Consider the following 6,000-nt stretch of genomic DNA (forward strand, 5'->3'; position numbering starts at 1 on the left):
TATTTTATTTTTCCATCTAACTTATTTCACTTAGCGTAATACCCTCAAGGTCCATCCGTGTTGTTGCAAATGTCGAGATTTCATCTTTTTCCGTGGCCTGTCTGTACCACATCTTCTCTAATCCATTCATCCACTGATGAGCACCTAGGTTGTTTTTGTGTCTTGCCTATTGTACATAATGCTGTGATGAATATAACAGTGCACATATCTTTTTGAATTAGTGTTTTTGGATTCTTTGGGTAAATACCCAAAAGTAGGATCTCTGGATCATAAACCAATGGGACTACATCAAACTAAAAGGCATCTGCACAGCAAAGGAAACCATCAACAACATGAAGAGACCACCTGTTGGATGGGAGCAGATGTTGGCAAATCATACATCTGATATGGGGTTAATATCCAAAATATATAAAGAAAGCATACAACTCCACAATAGCAACAAACATCCCAATTAAAAAATGGGCAGAGGAGCTGAATAGACCTTTGACCAAAGAAGATATCCAGATGGCCAACAGACACATGAAAAGATGCTCAGTACCATTAATCATTAAGGAAGTACAAATCAAAACCACTATGAGGTATCACGTCACTTCTGTTAGAATGGCTGTTATCAAAAAGACAAGAAATATCAATTGTGGGGAGTTCCCATCGTGGCCCAGTGGTTAACAAATCCGACTAGGAACCATGAGGTTGCAGGTTCGATCCCTGGCCTTGCTCAGTGGGTTAAGGATCCAGCGTTGCCCTGAGCTGTGGTGCAGGTCGCAGACAAGGCTTGGATCTGGCATTGCTGTGGCTCTGGCGTAGGCCGGTGGCTACAGCTCCGATTAGACCCCTAGCCTGGAAACCTCCATATGCTTCGGGTGCAGCCCTAGAAAAGACCAAAAAAAAAAAAAAAAGAGAGAAAAGAAATAGTAAGTGTGAGGATGTGGAGAAAAGGGAACCATTGTACACTATTGGTGAGAACGTATATTGGTGCAGCCGCCGTGAAAAAAACAGTATGGGAGTTCTCGTTGTGGCTCAGTGGTTAACAAATCTGACTAGGAACCATGAGGTTGCAGGTTTGATCCCTGGCCTTGCTCAGTGGGTTAAGGATCTGGCTTTGCCATGAGCTGTGGTGTAGGTTGCAGATGTGGCTCAGATCCCGAGTTGCTGTGGCTCTGGCGTAGGCTGGCAGCTGCATCTCCGATTCAACCCCTAGCCTGGGAACCTCCATATGCCACAGGAGCAGCCCTAGAAGTGGCAAAAAGACAAACAACAACAACAACAAAAACCATTATGGAGGGTCCTCTTACTTCTTAAGATGAAAGTAGTTGGGTCACGAAAGCTCTGGAGGCTGGTTTGGGAGGGATGACTCATAAAACCACTTGGATTTTATGTCAGCGTATATCTACTGTGAGACGTTGTCCTACCAACCCCACCATATTGGATCCTAGAGCAAAAGAAAAAAAAAATTCTTTTCTTAACAGGTCATATTTTTACAGAATATTAAAATGGCTTTAAAAAAATGAAACATTGAACAGTAGATGTATTAAAACTCAATGTTACTTCATGTTTAAATATTTTATTTTTATACCAAAAGCTGAGAATCTATTAGATTGTTATTTTCCTGGCTTTAATGAAGGTAACATTAATAAAAATTTCAAAATATCCTTGTTGGTTTATCCTATTTTCAATCCAGAACAGTGCCATGTTTGAGAATTTCTCTTGATCGAGTGACAGTCGTAAATAATTGTCAACTAGCGTCAGCTCACTGCAACTTCTTTAAGATCATGTCTTCACTTAAAAATTTGAGCTTCTGCTCATCCCAGATTATTTTGGCAGTAATTTTGATTCTTCAACTCTTGCATTAAGTATCGTTTATCGTGATTACTGAGTTTTCTTTGTGTCCCCTTAAATTTGGCATCTAAGGCGAGTGCCTCACTGACTTCACCCTCATTGCAGCCCAGGCAAGAATCTTCGGAAAGCACAAGGATCATAGAGAGGGGAGAAAGGAAAGCGATTTATCCATTCTGCATTGAAGTCACTCAACCAACCATCCATCCATCCATCCATCCATCCACCTTTTCACTTAACGTATCTATCGAGCACCTACGCTGTGGCAGGCACTGTTCCGGGCACTTGGGATATGACAGCAAATGTCATATGGATGTCAGCCTTCGTGGGGCTGCATTCTAATGGGCAGAGATAGACACTAAACACGATAAATAAGGAACGTACAATACTAGGGGCTGGAGAGGAGAATTAAACAAGGAAAGGGAAGGGACTGTCAGAGCGGGGAGGACAGCCTCACTGGTAGAACTCTTGAGAGGGTGACAGTGGCCCCTTGTGGGTGAGCACTCCCAACAGAGGCCCTGGGGTGCGTGCAGGCCCACTGTGGCCACGGAGCAGTAAAGAGGCCCATTTGCCTACAGGTGTGTTTTGTTTGGGCCTCACAGTGTTAGATATTGGTTGTGGATTTGGATGCCTTTAGGTGGCCATCGCTTTGCCAACAGGCCCTACTCTTCTCTACTGTCTTGCACTCATTTGTTTCCTGGCTCTGTTTCCAAAGCCACAAAGAGAATTGTGTGCTCTGTGTCCTGGAAGCAATAGAAACAGGACAGATGGACAGGGCAAAGGACATCCAGTCAATCTGTGTGGGTGAAGGCTTAAGGTCAAGCACCCTCCATCCCCAGGTCATTCACCACATGAGATCACAGTCCATGGTGCCAGTGTGAGGGTGCTCCCCAGGAGAGGCTGAGGTTGAAGATTTCCATAAGTAAAGAGAAATGAGAACTCAGGGTCAGAAATAAGTTGTTGCAGAAACCAGAGGACATTAGCTTTATTTCAGATCTTAGTTTGTTGGACCAAGAGTCATATCCACAAGAATGTCATCTATGGAGCCTCCTCTCTTTTCCAGATAGCTTTGGACTCCAACCTCTCTTTAATCCTCACCATAACTTCTCAAGCTGGATGTGATTTTCCCACTATTCTCCATTCCTCAGATGACAAAATGTTGCTCTCAGAGATTAAGTGACTTGTCCAAGGATGTGCAGTGAATTCCTGGTCAAAGTGTATCCAGATCCCATCCACCTGCCTCCAAAGGGTAGGTTCCTTGCTCTAAAACTTGCTGCTTGTAGAGACGGAGCTCCTCACCCTTTCCCATTGCTATGGAACAAATGTTATCTAGGGGAACACATATGCAAATGACCTAGATGGTCCTATCAGGGGGGTGAATACTCTTAGGCACATTCATCTCCTTTGAGCCTCAGAACAACTCTGTGAATTAGATAGTGTCTCCCCATTTTCCAGACAAGGGAACAGGTGTAGTGGCATAAGATGACCACATGCCCAAAGCTGTCCCAGCACTGCATCACCTGTCCTGAGACAGGAGTGTAAGCATGAGGTCTGTCCATCCCAGCCAAGCCACTTGCCCCAGACTGTTCACCATATTAGCAACGTGCTACATGATGTATTGCATTGAGAAAGTGGTAATCCTCCATGCCTCTTGACTCCCTCTTGCAAACTTAGATATCTCCGTCACAGAAAAATTGGCAGAGTCACATGATCAGAGAGTTGGATGTGACCCCAAAGGGGTCAACAACTGACAGCCCATCAAGGGTTTCCAGTGAAACCCTCTTGTAACTGACAGGCCAGGTTCTGTGATCCTGGGCGTTCTCTCCGTGAAGAAGATTGACTGCTGCTCCCTCTCAGCGGGCACACTGAACGTGCCACCAGAGGGTGCCCACCCCTTCCAGGATGCCACATACAATGGCATGTACTTGTTGACGTGACTGTCACCTACAACAGATGTGTTGATTCCCAAGCCTGTTTTATGCCAGCCATACCTTTGCAAATGTCACACAAGCTGAGGAAAAGTCAGAGACAGAGAATTATTGCTTCTGTGAGAACCAAGTTGACAGTTTGGGAAAGACAGTAAAGGAGCCACCCTAAAACAAGATTATTGTTGAACTGAGTGTAGGCAAGACAACCGACCAGATTAGGAGAGAAACATAGTCTCTAAAATGTTCCTGTACCCAACTTGTTTTCCAAGTGTCTTAAGTTCTGGCTCCACTCTCCAGAAGCTGAAATTAGAAACCGTTGACAATGCATCAAGGCTGTGATTTTTGTGTGAAAGGCAAACTTACTCTCAGAGAAAACAGACTCTCAGAGGAAAGATCGTGGCTGTGTGTCAACCTGTTGGTGAAGGAATGTGCATGTGGCTGCTTTCGGTTGACAAAAATGTCGAAGACGTGTATGTATAATTAAAAATGTCCCTCTTACCTCGACTTCCGCAGATACTTTTACATTAAGACATAAATGTGATTGTTCTCTATGTGTATAGCCTTAGTTTCAATGCAGTCTTTTTTTCTTTCCTTCCCACTGAGTCCTGTCTCCCATCCCTCTCCTGCCACAAGGGCTGTCCTGCCCTCAGAAGCCACGCTGCCCACTGGGCCTGGCGGCCGCCATGTTTCCTCCAGGCTCCCGTGTGTTCGCCCAAGTGCACAGTGGGAACGGGGGCCGGGTAGAGGGAGGAGGGGGGCATTATTTCTTCTTTAAAATTGGGCAGCGTTATAACCAATTTCCTGTACTTTGCTTTTTCTCATCACTTATTCCTTGTCATCCGTATGAGTCACCTGATATAGCTCCGATTTAGTCTTTTGAATGGCTGCAGAATATTCCCTGACTCATCATAGTATTTTCAACAGCCCCTTTTTGAAGGACACTGTCTCCGCCTCTAGGTTTTGTTTGTCGTCCACCAGAACCAATTCAGTCTACATCCCTGTGCACACAGCCATGCATTCTGGCATTTTTACTTCTATGAGGAAGATTCCCAGGAGGGGAAATGCTAGGTCAGAAAGTATATGTGTATATGTATTTTTTAAAAAGTTTTATTGAAGTGTAGTTGATCTACAAGATTGTGATAATTTCTGCTGAATAACAAAGTGATTCAGTTATACATGTACACACATCCATTCTCCTTCAGATTCTTTTCCCACATAGATCATCACAGAACATTGGGTAGAGTTCTCTGTGCTATATATCAGGTCCCCATTGGCCAGTCATTTTGAGGTGTGCGTGTGTGTGTGTGTGTGTGTGTGTGTGTGTGTGTGTGTATTTGCTTTTAGGGCCATACCTGTGGCATATGGAAGTTCCCAGGCTAGGGGTCGAATCGGAGCTGCAGTTGCTGGCCTACACTGCAGCTCATAGCAATGCTGGTTCCTTAACCTACTGGGTAAGGCCAGGGATCAAACTCACATCCTCATGGATACTAGTCAGGTTTGTTACTGCTGAGCTACAACAGGAACTCCTAGAGGTATATGTATTTTTTTAATTTTAATTTTTTTTTTTTTTGGCCTGTGGAAGTTCTTAGGCCAGGGATAAAATATGCACCACAGCAGTGACCCGAGCCCCTGCACTGATACTGCCAGATCCTTAACCCACTGTGCCACAAGGGAACTCCTAATTTTAATAGATGTTGCCAGATTGCTTTCCTAAAGGCTATAGAATCTGAGAGCAATGATCAAAGTTACCTTTTCCCTGATCCCCATCAGCAATAGGTGTTAACACTTTTTAAAAATCTTGACCTTTCTGATAGAAGAAGAGAAGTAACTCGTTCTACTTAAATTTACCTTTCCCTGATTACTAGAGTCTGAAATATTTTCATATTTTTTTGATCATCTGAACTTGCTTTTCTGCGAATTGCCTGTGTCCTTTGCAAATTTCCATTCCTTTTTTTTTTTTTTTGTCTTTGTTGTTGTTGTTGTTGTTGTTGCTATTTCTTGGGCCGCTCCCGCGGCATATGGAGGTTCCCAGGCTAGGGGTTGAATCAGAGCTGTAGCCACCGGCCTACGCCAGAGCCACAGCAACGCGGGATCCGAGCCGCGTCTGCAACCTACACCACAGCTCACGGCAACGCCGGATCGTTAACCCACTGAGCAAGGCCAGGGACCGAACCCGCAACCTCATGGTTCCTAGTCGGATTCGTTAACCACTGCGCCACGACGGGAACTCCTCCATTCT

This window comes from Phacochoerus africanus, chromosome 6 (genome assembly GCF_016906955.1).
Source record: "Phacochoerus africanus isolate WHEZ1 chromosome 6, ROS_Pafr_v1, whole genome shotgun sequence".
NCBI classification, from domain to species: domain Eukaryota; kingdom Metazoa; phylum Chordata; class Mammalia; order Artiodactyla; family Suidae; genus Phacochoerus; species Phacochoerus africanus.